Genomic DNA, 20,136 nt, shown 5'->3' with positions numbered 1-20,136 from the left:
AGGTTTATGCAGGAACCTAAGGTTGTTCATCAGAAAGAAGCAAAGCGTGTTTTGAGATACATTCGAGATGATACAAGCAAAGCATATGATCTCAAATACAAGCAAAATGCAGATTTTTCTGTGTGGATACACAAATGCAATCTATGCAGGTTCAGTGGATGACAGAAAGTCTTATTCAGGCTTCATTTTCTTTTTGGGATCTGGTCCGATATCTTGGGCGAGCAAAAAGTAGATCATTGTTGCTCGCTCTTCCATAGACAAAATATCACATGTCATATTTTGACAGGCATGAGTGTTCTTGAGACGGATCCTACCACTTTGTTTTGCGACAATTAGAGTGTACTGAAGCTTATCCACATTCCTGTTTTTCATGAGCATAACAAGCATATTGACATACAATGTCACTTTATTCATGAGCATATTCAGCAACAGAATATCCAGCTCCAATTTTGTTCAACTCAAGAGCAGTGTGCTGACATATTCACCAAATCTCTTGCAGCTATGAAGTTCGAAGCTTTTCAAACTTTCTTGCTCTGTTCTCTTGGGCATATGACGTAATAAGGGGGGGATTATTGTTAGTATTATAATTACATCAGTATGATTTTTGATTAGTTGTTCAATTCCTATTGTAGTTGATCGGTTGTTTAAAGCAAAATCATCTATTTGTATATATTTGCTGCCCTTCCTAATAATCAATTATTGCCTGGTTTTGTTTTATTTGTTGCCTGCTCAATATTACCTTTCTTGCTTTTGAGGTGTTATTTTGTGGATTCTTTTCACTTAGTTGATGTATTTTGTTTTGCTTTGTTAACACACGTCATTCTTACTCAGTTCTAGAAAGCTAAACTCAAAAACGCATTCTTATCTCTCCCCTCTTTTTCTTTCTTCATTTGTTGATCAATTGTTTATTTAGATTAGAAGTAAAGTGAGGAACACTGCTACCCCAATTACGAGGCCTCTCTATACCATCTCTTTTGATCCTATTATATTCTCTCCATCACTCAACTCTCTCACACCACACTCTTCCACATATTGTCAAGTATATCAAAAGATTTGGTATTTGTCTATCTGAGCAAGGTGAATGAGTATAGAGCCAAGCTTGTGGCTCTGGGTGAAGACTATTAGAAGGATGATAAGCAGATGTACACCTTGGTTTTAGAGAATCTATTGGCACAACACAGTATTTTCTTAACTCTCATGACGAATAACCAGACTATAGAATAGATCATGGGAGGCACTTAAGACAGGTACTGGTGGAAGAACACATTTTGAAACAGTTGAATCTACTTGATTCATCATCTCCACAAGCCCTTATATCTGCATTAGAGGGCCTAGCTTATCATAACAAGAAAACCTTTTATAAAGAAGAATGAGAAGAACAAGAAGCAAAAGAAAGGATGAGGCAAAGTGGAGAACTGTTGTCAATCTTCTAAGAAAGTTGATAAGCATGAGAAGTCACAGTTTAAGGGCATTTGTTTTGATTGTAAGTACGCAAGTCATTGAAAATCAAGTCAAGTTTGTCTCACAAAATAGATGAAAGTTGGTAAATGAGTGGATGGATTTCTTGTGGTATGTGCAGAATCTACTTCTAGTGATGGTGCATGCTACTAGAATGACAACAGTGTTACTGCTACTAATAGGGCATCATATTGGGTTCTTGATAGAAGTGCCCATAAGCAAATTGGCCATGATGAGATTACTTTTATTTCCTAGAAACAAGGAAGCAATAGTCAGAATGTTGTTGTTGATGATGGTGATGCTACTGGCATGACAACGGTGTTACTGCTACTAATAAGGCATCATATTGAGTTCTTGATAGAAGTGCCCATAAGAAAATTGGCCATGATGGGGGTACCTTTATTTCCTGGAAAAAAGTAACAGTCAGAATGTTGTTGTTGATGATGTTCACTCAATACCAACGCTTAGCGTGTGGCTAGTGAGGTTCAAAAATAGCTTCAAGAAAATGTTTTGTATGCTTCTAGAACAGCAAAATAGCTTTTGTCAATCTAATAGCTTAAAGGGTATTAAACAGAGTTTCTGCGAAACATGTATTGGATTCAATATCCAAAGAAAAAATCATTTGTTATTGTAGCTAGTATTTTGAAAGATAGCAATTGTATCGTTGATAGATTTTGTGGCTACTGAAAATTAAACACTAATTGCCTCAGTGGATAATGCAAGCTATTTGTGGCATGAAAGGTTGGTAAACCTCAACTGCTAGAGTATTGCTTCCTTGAAGAGGTATGATATGGTGCAAAGTATTTCACATGTCACTACATCCAAGGTTGTTTGTGAAGGGTGATTGTGTGGGAAGCATCATTGGGAACTTATTGATAAGAACACTAAATGGAGAGCAGTATAGAAACTTGAACTGGTGGGTAGTGATTTGATGGGTCCACAACCAATAATTTCCATGGTACTGTGAAGTATGTTTTAGTCTTGGTTGATGACTCTACTAGAAAAATGGGTTTATTTTTTGAAGATAATGGATGGCTTCTACCTTTAAAGCTTCAAGGTGGAAGCGAAGAACCAATCTGATAAGAAGATCATCAAGTTGCAGACAAATAATAGCATGTCAAGGCACCCACAGATTTCCTTGAGCAACATGGTATTGTGAGGGAATTAATGGTGCCTCATGCTCCACAACAGAATAAATTAGTTGAGAGAAAGAATTGTATGCTCATGAAGGCAGCCAAGAGCATGCTGGAAGCTCAAAAAACGTCTTAATTTTATTTGGCAGAAGTTGTGAACTGTGCTTGTTATATTATTAACCAAGTGCTAACAAAGGCTGTGGAGGAGTTAACTCTAGAGGATAAATGGAGGGGAAGCCATGCTTGTCTCACTTCAAAGTCTTTGGATGTGTTGCATATGAACACATTCTCAATGAGAACAAGAAGAAACTTGACGTGAAGAGTCACAAGTGCATATTTGTCAATTCCTATGAAAAAACCGAAGCCCAAGGACTATGGGGCCCAGATCCAATGCTAAAAAGATGACCCATTCACAAAGATGTATTTAATTAAGGGAAGAGAGGACTAGAAGATAAGTATACTACAAAACCCAATCTACGCAGGGAAGCAGTAAGCAATAATGCAAGAAGATAATGTTTGTCTCATGAAGAATTAGACTTGGAAATTGTGTCAACTAACAAAAGGTAAGGTCATTGGTTGCAAGTTGATCTACAGGACCAAGTTCACCTTTGAAAAGGAAGATGAGAAGCACAAAGCTTGACTTGGAGCCAAGAGGTACTCACAAATGTAAGACATTGACTACAATGAGACAGCTGAACTAGTTGTAATGATCACTACAGTGAGAAAAGTTCTTGCAGTTGCAGCAAAGTATAAGTGGCAAGTGCATCAAATGGATGTATAGAGTGTGATCCTTCACGGCAATTTGAAGGAAGAGACCTTCAAGCATCAGTTGGATGTTAAAGAAACTATTCAGGAACTATTAACCATGTGGAGTTTATTCTAACAAGGGACAATATAAGTTTTATTACTAAAATAAACATGCAGTTAGCCTCATAGTTTGAGATGACAGATTTGAGGTTGCTTCACTAATTTCTGGCTTTGCAAGTTCGGCAAAAGTATGACAACTTTGTTGTCTTTTAATCTAAAAATACCAAACAATTGTTGACAAGATTCCAATCAGAGGGTGTGATAGTTGCCAAAATCCCTGTGATCCTACTAATAAGTTGACAAAGGATGCAGGGACAAAAGAGGTAGATCCTACAAAATATCAAAGCCTAGTGGGAGATTTGTTGTATCTTACCCATAATCAGCCTGATGTCTCTTTTGTTGTTGGATAGGTGGTCAGATTTATGCAGGAACCAAAAAGTAGTCACATAAAAGCTACAAGGCATAGCTTGAGATATGTTTAGAGAACCCTATATTTTGGCCTTAGATTTCAGGAGAGGAGATCAATCCATTCTCTATGGCTACACATTCAAATTGTGTAAGATATCCTAATTACAGGAGGTTTACTTGTTATCTCTTCATGTTGGAAGATCCAATAATCTCGTGGTCAGCTAAGAAGCTAAATAATGTTTCAAGCATTGAATGAAACGGTATATTTTTGTGAGATTCTTGATCACTTGCATGTACTAAAATACATGCTAATGATTCATTGTGCCTATCAAAGTGGCCTTCATATTGCAAGTAATCCATTTTTTTTGTGTGAGGACTAAGCAAATCGAGCTCAAATACCATAAGGATTGTGAACCATTGGAGCTTAAAAAGATTTTGATTGGCTATGTTGGGACATAGGGCCAAGAGGCAAATATTTTCATAAAGCCTTTGGTGGATAGCAAGTTCATCAATTTTCAGCAGCAATTATGTCTCAAAGAGTTTCCCATGAAGGAGAGATTGTCATCATGACATTCTCTTGCTTGTCAATGTACTGTCTATGTACATTGAACGTGTTGCAAATCCTCCAATTTCACATTAAGGGGGAATGTTGGAATGCTAAAATCACATTGTGTAGATTTATTCCATACATCACATTGCGTTGTAATAATGCAATGTGCTAATTTTTAGTGTGTGGATTCATCTTGCTTGTGTTGTACCTCGTAGGTCACTAGTTTACTAATGCTATTTAAAGAATTCAATTGTACAACCAAAATATCAAGAATGAATGAAGTTAAAGGATACAAAATGAATCCAATTGATTTATGTGTCTATGTTTTCACCTTTTTCCTTCAGTCGCTATTTTTGGGCAACCTAAGAATTGTAAACCTTGTGCGAGTTGTTAATAAATTGAGTATGTACTAATTATAAGCCTATTTTTTTAACTTAGCTTTTAACAAAGCTTCTAGAACAAAAGGTCTGACACTAAAAAAGTGGGCCACCTTATTGCAATGTAGGAATGAGCATGTGGACCACCAAGCTATGGGTTGTATACCTAGGTCCTGTGTCACAAGGTAGGTCATGTTCAGCAACAATAAAATTTGGATGAAATTTAGTAGGAACAAAATTTTGAAAAAAACTCGTTATTAAATTCACTTTACATAAAGTTGATTTTTTAAAAAATATATCCACAAATTTATCAAAATACGTAATACTATATTTGTTTAATTATATTTAAATTTATTAAATTTTTATATATTAATAAATAAAAATCTAGTAGAGAATTTGGGGTTGATCCCACAATGTGTTAGTTAAGTTGTGGCGTTGTTGATGGTGCCACTAAGGTTCAAATCCCCCCTTGGCCAATTGTGAATTGTTGCAGCATTAATGCCGATTGTTTCACAAGTGTTAAGGCATGTGCCAGACCCTCGTTGGGCTAGTGTTCTTGCGGGCACACTTGGCACCTGTTGGGCGCTCACGAGCTTGTGCCCCTGTTGGGCGCTCACGGGCTCTATGCCACTGCTGGGTTGTCATGCTCGTGGGTCTAGGTTGTTGTTGCGTTAATGTCAAGGATGAGGTTCCCTATTTGTAGCCTCACTTGGATATGGACCCGGCTAAAAACTTTTCAACAATCAAAAAAAACTAGTAGAGAATAGTGCATCTATAAGAATAGAGAAAAAAAATCACAATGCACTTCCTTCCCAAACCCTTGGCATTCAAATGGATTGGTTTCACAATGCATGACGAACAACCAGTGTAGCTTTAGGGAGGTGCTAAACAATGGCGCCCAAAAACTCAAGGATGAAGGCTTGCTATTACAGCAGCCCAAATCCATTTCGACTGGCATTCACATGGCCTCTTCTCCCCTTGGCGTGACTAGCTTCTTGAATAGTCCCATCCCTATCCATCACCCTAACCATGTTCCAGAGATTCGCATGGACAGCATTATTTGTGATGGACAGACTTATCTACAAGATCATAAGTTGTGTGACCTCCATTCTTGGATCAACAAAAATTGGAAAGAAGGTATGGATTAAGAAATCTGCATTTACCCCTATGCCAAGGATTTTTTTATTATTATGCATAAAACCTTGGTTCCCTGCATTTGATCTACAAACTGAGTCCTTTGCTTCTACTTATCTCTAGGTGTATTTACGTCGTCTTCCCCTACAATTTTTGGGAATTGGAAAGTTTGTGAGCCATTGGTAACAACCGAGGTAAGTATTTCTGCACTTCAAAAGAAACAATCAATTATGAATGTTCTAACTCTGCACGTTTATGTGTGAAAATGGATCTTTCCAAAGAACTTCTCGTAGAGGTTTCTTTGAAGGTGGGCAATAGATGTTGGAGACAACCTGTTGATTATGAAAAAATTACTTTCAAGTGTAGAAAATGCTTCTCAACTGATCAGGCTACAATTCAATATCAAAAGTTGCAAGCACTTGAGGGGAGAACTCATGCTCCAAGTGACGGGCCTACCTAGTGGATAGGGGTAGAGTCCCACCACTATGTCATTCCACCACATGTTCTAAGCGATTCAGCTTCTCCTCAAGCTATTCTAGATGACGCTTCAAAACCAAAGACACCTCCTTCACTTGATTTGCAAGACCCAGCTAATGGGTTTCTAAAAGTGGCCTCTACCGGTATCTCGGATGCCTCTTCAATCTTAATGAAACAAAAATCACAAAGTCAGAAAAATCAGAGGTCTCTCCTCTTTCTTCAATGTCTTTGAAGCTTGTTCCTCTATGTGGCTTGGAAGATAGCTCTAAAGGTAAAGTTAAAAGATACCCAGCACAATGCCTACAGATTCGGGAGTCTCACCAATCTCAATAATGATTCTTGTGACTGTTGATAATGAAGATAAGTTAAAAGAAAAAATTAAACAGGACCCAGATTTTTTTCCTTAAAACAGATCAAGAATAGATAGAAGTAAAGTGGAAGAAGTCCCCCCCCACTTTAAAACTCAAACATCAAATGACGTTAAGATCATTGAAGAAAGAGAAAAATCCCAGAGAAATGTGTAAGACTAATGCAGCCTTATTTATGGGTTGATGCAATAATAACAGAGTGTGGACCCCATGTCCACAACTTACCAAACATTAAAAATTATTCAATATTCTGAAATATTAAAATTTTAATTTAGTAAACGTTAAAAGTAAAAAATAAATAAAATAATATTATATTAAATAAATAGTATTTAAGATGAAGTTTTTTTTTTTAAATCAATTATAAATTATAAGTTTATTACTACAACATAAAAAATAAAAAATAAAAATCTAAATTAAAAAAAAAAATTAACAAAACAACAGGTTGAACTTCAACTAGCACACACTGCAAAATCATAGATGGAGATAAAGCTGAGTTGGAAGGTTCACAGGCAAAGGTTGCAGAGGTCAAATTGGATGTATTGAAAATTAAAACCCAGAAGTTTTTACACCTTTCATGTCGCATTCAACCAACCAACTAGGATGTTTTAATGCCTTAAATTGCTTCTCACAACTCCTCACATCAGGCTACCTTCAAAACTTATAGGCGTCACTCCTCTCAATCTGACCACAACATCATTTTATTGCAGTTGTGTTTTACGATTGACTTGGTGTATTTTATGACAAAAATCTAAAAACCCTAACATGCAAATGCTTTATTCACATTTTTTAATTAAAAAACCTTTGCCTATTTCCTGCACAAATTTCATACATTTTTTATAAATTTGCTGAATTTTGAACTTGAAGCCAAAACCTTGTCAAACCTTGTGACATAGCCTAGGTCAGACCCTTTAATTGTACCCCACTATCAATACTTCACAAAATCACGTGTCTGTATTTTGTCCTATAGAAACCTTATTCCTATGTGGGAATTAAACCTAAGTGAATCCATCTTCTCACCATTACACCACAACCCTTTTGACAACGATCCTTGGATTTCTCACAACTGTACATTGTGCAAGAATACTTTCAAAGAACTTAATGGATGTTGTTCTTTCAAACAATTGTCTCTCTATAGCTAAAAATCACCTAGAAATATTTGTAATCAAGTGAATCAAAAAAATTAAAAGGCCAAGGAAAACTAAATGGAATTTTTCTCACAATTTTCTTTCAAAATTTTACTTTGCCAATTGATAAATATTCTTAACACACTAACCGACATTTGTTACAAAACTTATTTAAGTTTTCTATACCAGCTAAAGCAGCTCATACTTAGTTAATGGTGAAGATCCCTATCTCAGTTCCCTTCACCTCAAAATAAACAGTGTACCTAAGAGATATATCCCCTATGTTTATAATTGAGGAATAGGGGAGAATTTCTCATACCATCTTCAACAATGCATGAAATAAGGGTATATTTTCAGAACATTCCCACCATTTAAGGAAGCCTCGTTTAAGAAGCATCACATGGATGTCCTAACATCTTTGGCATCCCTTAGCAACATCAAGACATCAGGAAGTCCTCCATGACTGTCATACATAAGACAGCAAAAAAGAAAACACTCAAAACTAAAAAAATATTATATGAAAAGCCCCTCAACCTAATGCGACCCCTACAATGGCCTAAACTCTATGCTCATTTCATTTGATTTTGCAACAAATAACAGAGCAAGAAGAAAAGAAGAAAGAAGACAAGAAAAAAGAGTACATGCAGATCAGCCCATCATCTCTCTACGTACTATCCACTTTTCACTCTGTAATGTTTGTATTGTACAAAATGTTAAAAACATTTTTTATCCTTAAAAGTGTGATATCATTATTTCAATAAAAATGTGTTAAATAAATTAAATTATTCTTTTAGGTTTTTTATTGTTTTGTGATCTATAAATACTTACTGGCAATTATTTAGCTCACTTCAAATGAGCTTTAGAATATTACTATTGTCTGTTTTGATTTACAATGGGCAACTACTTTGCTGCTTTTACTTTTATAATTCGATGGCTACAAAGTAGATAGCTTTTTTTGTTTGTGCGTCAAAAAATTGCTTTATTTTTTTGCATTTGCAATGTGTTCAAAAGCATAGAAAGACTGTTGTTTTTGAATTCATATTGCTATTTTTCTTTGGTCCATTTAGTCGTTTTTGTTTTCAGGGCCAATATGAATTATTTAAGTGACAATGAGGATGAATACAAAATGAGCAGTGAACCTTAGGGGGCCAAAGGGGAAAGAGGTGAATGCAGTTAAGCCACCAAATCATCGAGTTCTGTTCCAAGTGCCTTTTTAATTGTCCTTCAAAGATGTTGGTTGACCCAATCGCCAAAGGCTATTCAACAAGCTAAAGAAATAATGTCGATTTCTAGTAATACTTGCACAAATATAAGGCCTGTAATACAGGGAAGAGATGGAATTAGAAATGCAGCGTTTGAGCCTTGAATGAATGGCAACCTTCTGACAATTAATGCACACCTCAGACATTCATCTAGTAATGAGGTTGGGCTCTGTAATAAGCTCACACAAAAGAAGACAGATGTGACCAGATTTTACAATTGGGGCATCTACACTTGTAGACATATGTTTGCACCTCCCAACAATTCTTAATGTTGAGATGGATACATTGGATCGAAAAGGAAAAAGGTCACAGGTTCAGCAATAGCTTCAAACCCAATTACATGTCCATTCCATGTAAACGCTAGAGAGGAGGCAAATCATGCCGTTAGCAAATTCCTTTTTTTCCAATGGTATATTCCATTTCATGTTGCTTAGTCTCCTTATTCCAAGGAGGCTTTTGTTGAGATGCAAACAGTAAATCTATTTAATGTGCCTCCTAGTGAACCAAAATTACTAAACAAAATCCTGGGAAAAATTTATTCCACAACAAATTTATTGATGAAGGAGATGGTTATTGATTATTTCTTTTTAGACAATTATTACTCAACAACCTGATCCTCAATGAAATAATCTACAATTAATACACTTTATTTGAGGAAGGCATGTACTGTAAATTTATTAATTTATTCCACAATTAATCTATCAAGTATTTATGAAGTGCACATCAAATATTTTGGTTTGTGGTTTTGTTTGTGTATTTAGGAGTTTGAGGAATTTGCTACGTTAAAGTAAAGATCAATAGTTGAGACAGTGGTACTGCATGGGCACACAGGGCGAAGCAGACTCTTGCCTTGTGAAAACAGACTATAAACCCTGCAAAACCACACAGAATGTGTTGCATGATGTCATGTAATCTTGGTAAAGTCGTGTAAGGTCCAGTATATGCCTTGGAACATGGATATATGAAGCAACTGGTCGGAAGCTGGTAAGTAAATAGTGGCAAACAACATGTCAACTATGTCAGACTGTGCAAACTGCCAGAAGCAGTCAGAGCATTAACAGACACAAAGGGGAGCTGAAGCATCATAGCATCATGGAACTTCAGGTAGAGACAAGAAGTGTGGAAGAGACCCTCCACAGTTTCCATACATGTGGGAGATCCAAGGTCAATGCATCAGCATAAAAGTGGAAGAGTTCCTTTTGTAAAGATTGTTGGAATCTTTGTTGAAGTCGTCGTGGAGTTCTTGGTAATGTGAAGAACTGAAGTTGGTAGTCATAGGCGTAACTGACTTCGAATAAGTGGGGTCGATTGGTAATTGATGCAGAAGCATCCCCGGTTCTTGGCAATCTTGCATCAACCAAAAACATTTCTTTTCTGTTTGTTTTCTATTTTGCAGTTTCAGCATTCCTTTCTGCATTTTCTTGCATTGGCTCACTGGATCTTGCGGAGCTGGATTTTGCTTGAGGACATGATCATCTTCCTTATTCCTAAACCGTGGAGCATTTGGATCATTTTCCGGCAAGTTATCGATTCCCGATTCCGACACAGTTTTCTAGCACCGAAACCGCTTGGACCTATTTGCTATTGGCGAATCTTGCGGATCCTTTCTATAGCTTGCGGAGCTTCAGTTTGTTGATTCCAATGTTCCTTGGCGTGTGGCCAACCTTCCCTTTGATCCGCACTTCATCCTTTGGATTTTCCGAAGGAATCTCTTTGGCAAAGGCCAACCTAGTGTTTTACACGTTTGATCTTGATCTTTGGCATTTGATCCCTCTTGGGTCGACCGGATCCCTCTAGACCATATAAATCAATGTAATTTAGCATCATAAATCAGTTAGGAAGAATATAGAAGACATATCTTAAGAATTAGAGGTCCGGAGTTGACCGATTCTATAATTGAACATGTATGTAGCAAACCAGTGAGCCGAATCTTGTATCTCGGATGTTACCGGTTATCTGTAATCAATTTTCATGATCTAATTCATTCAGTTCTGCATTGCCTCCATCATATCCTCTTGTTTCCGTTGTGTTTACTCTTGCTGCCCAATCCAGATTGATCTCTTTGAGGTCCCTCCTAACCGGTGACTGCACCAGTAATGCAGAGAGCTTTTGCAAATAGGTTGAATATTGCAGATCGGATAGCATAACTAGTTGGGATCCATACATTTTGGAGTGGCCCAAATCATGTAATTCTCCTACATATAATGGACGCTATCTTTCCAGAACTTTGATGTTCTTCCTTATTTAGTGTTTTCATTGTGCAACTTTGGGAAACAGTTCGCTAGTTCATTTGATCTGCTAGTTGTTTGCATCAAATTCATCTTTTATTACCTTTTTACATTATTTTTAATGATTTATATTTTAATATTCATATATTATTTTGATAGTCATCCCCCCACTATCCCTAAAATCAAAGAAATTTTCATTGTCCCCAAAACATGTCCCTTCTCCCAAAAACTTGGAGAAACCACTGAAAATAAATAGATTCAAATTGAAGGTCACAATCCCAGGGACCTCCAGCATTTTGATTCAACACTAACATCAAAAATTCAAGGTTTACCTCTTAGTTCAGTGCTTTAACAAGAAAAAAATGTTGAGTGGGATTTGAAACCTAAAACAATTACGAGAAGTTTGCATATGCAATGTTTCCCAAGGACGTCTTCCCCTATAAAATTTGCCACTTCTAAAGACAGGGATGTCCCTGAGACGACAAGACACCAGGGAAACATTCCTCCACCATGCCTCAACCGCCACCATTAAGAGACATCCCCAAGATCTCTCTCTCAGAAAGATGGCATATCCAGGGTGTCACCCTTAATGAGGAAATTGAGGGGACATCAGGATGTAACTCAGCCACATCCCTCAAACGTCCTAGAAACCTGCAAATCTTCTGCACATCTAGCAATTCATAAAAACGATTTTTTAGAAAATAAGCATCCTTTGAAATTTGGGCCACTAACCCTAACCTTAAGAGTCTAATGGCTACACCCTAAACACTAAAAAAGCTATAAAAATTGTGTATCCCTCATCATTTAGAACAATCAGAGCCTATAGCTTCACTGCTAGTTCTCTAAAGAATGAAGATTTGATTAGAAACATTGAGAACATGATGTTGAAGAAAACATAGTGATAAAATTATAAAAAATGGCATGCATCACACATGGTTTGCAAGATTGTGTGCAACCCCAAGGGATTAGTCTCGCCTCAGCTCACCCCTTCCTGACCTCAACTTGGCAGTTTGTAAACCCAAGGTAAGGCAGCTTGGCCACTGGGCTAAGTTGTGAGGATACCCCTGGGTTAGAAAAAAACGAAAGTAGCATGCACCATGAAGGCCCATCTACTATCCCCAAATCCCCATGTGGGGCACTGCCCTCAATCCTGTTGGGAGCTCTCCTCCCAAGCCCCCACCAACTACTATCCCCAAGTCAAGGTCCTTTGTTCCCTTGCCCCTAAAACTCATCCCCTCATTCCGAAACTTTGTGGAACTGTGTGGATATATTAATTTTAAGTCACCAAAAACTAACCATGCCCTTCCACAATATAGTGCTCCGGTTGTGAGATATTGAATCTACCAAAACAAACATCCAGTTCTCAATATCAATCATTAGAAATTTTGAAGTGACAAGGCACTCAATTGAGTTGCTATGAAAGGTAGTTACTTAGAACTTTATTTTGTTAGAATTCTAATTGTTCCCTCTTGATTTATTTACATTGTTCTTTGATTTATACCTATGTTACCCCGAGTTTTTGGGACAGGGACGGCAGGGGACAATAGGATGCGTTTCCAGGACGGCAAAGGGGACGGCGGGAGGACGGCAAAGGGGACGGCTATATAAAATATAGGGAAAATTTAAAATATATAGGAAAATTCTAAATGTTCATATGAAAACATGGATAAAGCATGCATATATACATTATATTCATATGAAAACATGGATATAGCATGTGTATGATACTATGAAAACATTTTAGAATGTAAATTTTGAACATACAACATTGTCAATACTCGATATGCAATTATGCATTCATAATTCAGAATTTCAATTCATTCACATTGTCAATATGCATATCATAATAGATATTAAAGAAATAACATACAAAGTGTCAAAATGCCCAAAGACTACATTGCTGCCATATAGTTTCATTGTCAATTACGATATGAAAATCAAAATAGTGCTAATGAATTAATATTTTATTATTTTGATTTCCTATTTATAATTTATAATTTATTATTTATTAATTTTAAGTTTTTAAATGTTTAACAATTAATTTAACAATTTAATATTTTCTATTTATAATATGAATTAATTTTAAACGTTTGCTATGAATTAAATTTTAATAAATTTAAAATTTAATTAATGTTGCCTTTTAATTTTTTAAATAACAATTTGGATTAATTAGAAAAAAAAAAATTTAAAATTGAAAATACGAAATTTTTTATTTTTTTTAATACTTAGATGTGGGGGACGTCTCGCCGTCCCCGGGACGGATTGGGGACATCCCAGTCGTCCCCAGCTATCCCCGAGACGTACGGACGTCCCCCACAACTAGGGCAAACGTCCCCCCATTTCGGGGACATCCCCTCTAAATTCCTAGCAATTTGGGGACGGGGGGAAACGTCCCTTGGCCATCCCCAAGTCCCCGAAACGTCCCAAGGACTGGGACGGGGGTTTTCAGGTCGGGGACGCGTCCTCGAGTTACATAGATTTATACTTTTTGAGGGTTGCTTTGGGCATAGAAAGTCAAAATTATGATGGGTTTGATTCACTTTACAACCTGAAATTATACTATGTTGTTGCAAAGAAACACATTTCTAGTTATTCAAATTTGACATCTTTCCTTTTTGTCCTGGTTTTAAGAAATGCATATATCATGGAGAACCAAATATCTAAATAGTAAAATACCCCAATCTTCATAAATCCCATCAGTCCATGCATAAAATGTATCACATGGATGAAAAATTGGTCTAGTACTAGCAAAACTCACAAGTACTCGTGAGACAACAAATGACCAAGCGAGATACCAATGAGTTTTTGTAAAACTCATGATTTAATGGAAAAAATCATGCTTTTTTGGTTAATAACTCGTCCATTCTTGCTTGCAATTAAAAACTTGCATCAATTTCTTGCCTGTACTTCAAACAACACAATTTTCACTCCATTTTCACACACAATTGACAACTTAGGACACAAGGTTTGGCAATGATAGTTTGTATGGTTTTGAAGGCCTTAGTTTGGGCTTGGGTGAGCTGCCTCTTGACCCCGTTGGGGGCATTACCCTCAAAGCCCCATGAGGAGCTCTACCCCTCAACCCCATTGGGATATCCACTTGTGAATCCCCATTAGTTGTTTGGATCTCTTGTCAGATTAGAAACTTGATTACAATAAGGGGGGGAGAAGGGATTGGGATATATAACTCTTGAATGTGCTAACCTAGACATTATTATTGCACAGCTTGCCAAAAATTTCTTTAGATGAGGTAAATTGTACATATGAAATGGCTATTGGAAGTGTAATTGTAACTCATTTAGAGGTTGAACTCATTTTTGGTCTACATGTATTGAACCCTAATTTCGAGTTATATATGATGGAAATCCCTAATATGCTCTACAAATTTAGTAATAAGTGTGTTTTTTAAGAATATTTTTTTAAAATTATGTATTTCAAAATGTTCGATAAAATTGTCAAGTTATTGCCAAGTTCTAAGTTTCAAAAAATTTTGGGCTTGCCGAGTTTTTGTCAAGCCCCCATTTTTTAAATTTTTTGAGCTTGCTAAGTTTTTCAATTATGATGTATCATGAGCCAATGTGCCATAATCTTCAATATACTCAAAATAGAAATAAAAATATCCTTAAGATCAAGTTTTGACTAGAGGAGTTTGAGATGGTAGCTTTTACAAGCTACTTGCTGATCCAAACTAGTAGATATGGCAAGATTCCATAATGGGGGAGTGACCTTCCTATTTTGTAGAATCAATTTCTAAACCTATAGTGGAATCAACAATTGATTCCATGCATGCAAGGACAAGAGTATTGAAGAGTACCAAGACAAATTTATTGCCAAAGGATTTTCTCATAAAGAGGCAGTTGACATTGGTGAGAATCTTACTCCAATTGCCAAAGGGTTCTCTCAAAAAAGGGAGTTGTAATGTCCCCTTTTGGGATTGCCCTAAATCTTACCCTAGATTACTATTCTCAATTGATAAGGGAGGGTTATAGAGAGGGTGCCTTTATCTTTGTAAAGGGAAAACAGTTTGCTGGTCCCTTTATTGTTTTCTGTTCTGCTAAAGTATTCTCCCTTTTAATTCTTTTTTCATTCAGATCAGAGTGTAGATCGAACTTCTGTATATATCCGCGTATTAATCTATTTGTATGTGTTTTCTATCTGCATAAGGAATTCACTGGTGATCATACCTAGATGCTGTTATAAGCAATCAGTCAGTTTCAGTGTGGTTTTCTGAAGGTCTTATGTCTTTGAGTTTGATCCGCCTGTGACGTTGATGTAATTCTGAGTGCAGTCTATTTCTCTCCAACTGATTCATGTGTTATGGATGTATATGAAATTAAGTATGACTGTCATACATATTGCTGTCTATATTAATATTACTACTGAATTCTGTATAAGAACATTATCAGGCTTCATATATTGAGCATGCATATTAACCACATCTCCAACCAAGAACAAAGATGTTAGTGTCTGTAACTTAATAACAGTTTTGATATTATCTGATCAGATCAATGGTGATCTCACTGGACTCTTGGATTCCTTTCCTTTATATCTCTCAATGTGAGGGAGGGGTCACACCTCTTCATCATGTGTGTGTTAGACAGTTCAAATAACCGGAAGACAACTGGGAGGGGGGCGTGAATCAGTTGTCACCAGATTACTGGAACGTTAAGCAATTAAAACTTTAATACCGGAATGCATAAACCAATTACCAAAATAGCAGATAAACCAATTAAAAGCATAAACAACAATTAAAGAATAAATACCATCCACATGACACCAAGATTTGTACTAGGAAAACCCGGTAAAGGGAAAAACTACGGTAGGAAACCTACCCACAGTCAGATAATACTTCTACAGTAAGTATGTGATTACAATTGAGGGGCCTGCACTTGCAAGAAGGCCAACAACCTAGAGCGCACTACTTATCACAAAAGGAGTCTCACTGACTACATCAAAATCCAAACTACAATCCGGAGGAAAGAATGAACTGCAAAGATAGCATCTCCTATGCCTAAATACAGTTCCGGTTAAGCTCAATACCTAAGGACTAAATCCTCTTACATAAACCCAACTCGATCACCAATGATCGACCAAATCCTCTGCCTGAATGATTATTACATTATTCGCACATATTACATTCCATATCCCTTACACATATGATCTACAATGAGATCTTACATCATATATATACAAACCCTCGGCCACAAACAATAAGGTCGGCCGCCAGACAATAAAACAATTACATAATTACAAAACATGTCCGCCTAAGACCAAACAAATAATATCCAACCCATAAGACATCCCAGGAGCACATTGAGAGGTCCAATCCACACGTTACATTAAACTGGCCCATAACCTAGATAATATTAGGACCCAATATAGGTCCACACACGGTAAAGCAATGAACCCAATCAGCTAAGTCTCGAACACGATCACCATCAACATCCTGAAACTCCACTAGAATCCTGTTGTGATGTATTCACACATCGCCCCATTGCAAAAGGGAACCCCTACTTTTTGCTTTCCAGGTTTTTAGGGTTTGTCTGTTAGCCTTTGCTTGCTGAGTGTTACCAGAGGGATCACCTGGATAGCAAGCTCTGCTTGAGCTAGGTTGAGTCTTTGGGGCCCCAGAATTAGGGTTTCTTTGAGAGTCTTCCTTAGGGCCTGGTTTTGCTCTTGTTGCTAATTGTGTCTTACTGTGAGTGAGTATCCTCTTTGAAGGTCCAAGTTAGGTCAAGTTGGTGAGTGATGAAGTCTGAAATGTCATCCTGATCTTCAAATGCCCTGAAATTTGGCTAAGTTTGGAATGTCCTGATCCTGAAATTTGACTAAGTCTAGAAAACTGAAGAATCCTCCAAAAACTAGATTTTGCAATATAACTCCTGGAAGTCTGAAACCACTCTCAAACATCCCATAAAATGATCCTGACGGAGAGACCAAAATGTCAAAATTCGCTCCTGACCCTTCCAAAGGGTCCAAAGCGAATTTCGCTCCTGACCCTTCCAAAGGGTCCAGAGCGAAATTCTCCATAAGACATTCTACTTTGACCAAAACCTAGAACTAATGCATTCCTAGGCTTGAATGAAGATAAAAACACTTGTTTGAATGAGGAAATGTGAAAATGAAGTCAGGATTTGAGCCCAAGGATGATTTTCGCTCCTGATCCTTCCAAAGGGTCCAAAGCAAAATTCATTTTTCTCCACTTTGCTCTTTGACATGACCAAGTTTGTTGACTTCTGGGAGAGGAGATTTGAGGTGACAAAATGATGGAAATTAGCCTAAAGTAGGAATTTCGCTCCTGACCCTTCCAAAGGGTCCAAAGCGAAATTCTTGAAAACCTCATTTTCTCCCTTGTTTAGACCAACGTTCTAGTTTTGAGGTGATGGGATGTGAAAATGTGAAAGATTTTGGCCAAGATTAGGAATTTCGCTCCTAAGCCTTCCAAAGGGTCTAGAGCGAAATTCTTGAAAACACTCATTTTTCCTTTAGCCAGAGTCAAGACCAAGGTGGAAATGAAAGGAGAGGGATCTATGTTTGCCTCCCAAAGAGGATGAGAGTTGGAAAAGTCAAGGATCAAACCCAAAACATGATTTTCGCTCCTGACCCTTCCAAAGGGTCCAAAGCGAAAATCTTTGTAGCTCTTATTTTCTTCCTTATTTTGGCTAAGCTTTGGCATGATAGGGGATGAATTGGTATGTTCTTGCCTTGAGAGGGAGTTGGATGATTTTGAAGATCAAGATTTTAGCCTAAGAGTAATTTTCGCTCCTAAGCCTTCCAAAGGGTCCAGAGCGAAATTCACTATAAACCTCATTTGCTACTTGATTTGGGCATCAATCCTTGTTCCTTAGGTGGAAAATGATCTAAGTTTGCTTCTTGAGGTGGTTTGAAGTTTGAAAAGTGAGTGATCAAGCCTAAACTAAGATTTTCGCTCCTGACCCTTCCAAAGGTTCCAGAGCAAAAATCCTCCTAAGGCTCATTTCCTCCCTAGTTTGACCAAATTTTGATTTGCAAGGCATCTTGAAAGGAAGGATGGACATCTTTTGCCATTGGAAATGTTTGAAAGCATTGAAAAGTGAATGATTTTGAGCCAAATAGTGAATTTCGCTCCTGACCCTTCCAAAGGGTCCAGAGCGAAATTCTAAAATCCACCTATTCCTCTCACATTTGTGCCAAGCCAGGCCTAGACAAAGATGATAGAAGCCCTTGAGATTGCCCTTGAATGGATTTTTGTCTCCAAAAATGATGATTTTGGGCTAAAGGAAGAAATTCGCTCCTAACCCTTCCAATGGGTCCAGAGCGAAAAACACTAAAACCATCCTTTTCTCCAAATTTTGTGCTAAGTCAGGCCTAGACTAGGGTGAGAAAAACTATTTGGAATGCCTTGGAAAGATGTTTGATCATCAAAAGTGTGAATTTTGAGCTAAAATGAGAATTTCGCTCCTGACCCTTCCAGAGGGTCCAGGGCGAAATTCTTATGGGGCCTGTCCCTAGGGAGAATCTTGAGCAATCTTCATTTTAATATCTTTTGTTGATGATTTAAGGTGTAAAATACTATGTTGAAATGAATTTATTATGTGTCCTTAATCATCTTTTGGTTTGTCTTGTAGTTGAAAGAAGACCAAATCAAGGACGACCACCTCCAGTCCAGCATCATCAAGGATGACCTCTTCCAGACCAGCATTTGAAGGAAAGTACATCATCCATCCTACACATCGAAGACAAAGGAGGTCAAAGCAAGGGTCCGTTGAAGAAGCAGATAGTTTCAAGAAGAGTTAATTAAAATTATCTTCTCAGCGTCATCAAATTGAGCATCTACCAAGTTACAAGTGTCAGACAAGGTGGCATCCCAGTCATCACTCCTCCAGTCGGATTGGTCCACCTCAACATGTCCAGATTCAATGTACCTGACTCATTGGGGATGGCACAAACTTCGATGTACCTACCCCGGCTATCCATTGGTCGAATATTTCAGAGAAGACATGTGTCCAAATAATGCAATTATTTCATTGGCTAGAATTGAGTTTGTTGTAACAAACCCTAATTAGGGTTTTTATTGTAAAATCTCGGCCATTGATCTCAAATTGATCTGAGCCATTGAATTGTATTGAGAGCACTATATAAGCCCTGGCTCCTCATTTGTAAAGGGGAATAGTTAGTCAATAGTTGATAGTAGATGAATAGTTAGCTAATAGTGAATAGTTAGCTGATAGAATAGCAATTAGAGTAAATTAGGAGGACAAGGCAAGAAATTGTTGCCAGTGATTATAAACAAACTCCATTTTCATTGAAGTTATGGTGAAGTGTGTTGTTTCGTTGCAATATGCATGGTCTCTTGTTGAATCTTCATTTTAGTTGATAGATAATTAAATTGAATGAAAGGAGTTGTTGAATGCACCTGTGTGGAATCCGTCTAGTCCATACCACTAGCCTCTTACTGATTGTAAGTGCGCCCTGCGTGGTCAACTGGCATAAAATGAGCTTAATCTTAAGTCGTTACACGTCTATTGTTCATGCATTATCTTGAATGGTGATCAGTGTCTGATGGTGTACGATTTGAACGTATTGGAAGCATCCCTTAGAAGATCGCACTAAGTTGATGTTGGATTGTTCAAGCCTGATGGTGAGACTCAGCCCAGTAGGATTACACCTAGTCGTTCATCCATCTTCTCGCATTCTAGGTAGTAGAGTAGACTTCCTAAACCCTGCATCTTTTGCCATTTGTTTGTCTTCCAGTTAGTAAATAGGACTTGTGATTCCAACAAATCAGACGTTCAAGTCATCGAGTGTAAGTCCCCTTGTGATTCCAGCAA

General features: G+C 37.3%; 1 protein-coding gene across 4 annotated transcripts in view; it reads right to left on the bottom strand.

The window, feature by feature from the left end:
* LOC131043479 (uncharacterized) overlaps positions 1-20,136 on the bottom strand; it is a 47,301-nt gene that overhangs the window by 9,273 nt on the left and 17,892 nt on the right. Inside the window, exon 2 of one of the 4 annotated variants that reach the window (XM_057976682.2) lies at positions 8,156-8,299. The exons of the other annotated variants lie outside the window; for them this stretch is intronic. The gene's annotated coding sequence lies outside the window, so the exon portion shown is untranslated. The remainder of the gene's footprint in view (positions 1-8,155; positions 8,300-20,136) is intronic. 4 annotated transcript variants of the gene reach the window in all.

Source organism: Cryptomeria japonica, chromosome 11 (genome assembly GCF_030272615.1).
Source record: "Cryptomeria japonica chromosome 11, Sugi_1.0, whole genome shotgun sequence".
Taxonomy (NCBI): domain Eukaryota; kingdom Viridiplantae; phylum Streptophyta; class Pinopsida; order Cupressales; family Cupressaceae; genus Cryptomeria; species Cryptomeria japonica.
Note: the sequence above shows the minus strand (reverse complement) of the source record. Positions and strands in the feature narration are given on the sequence as shown.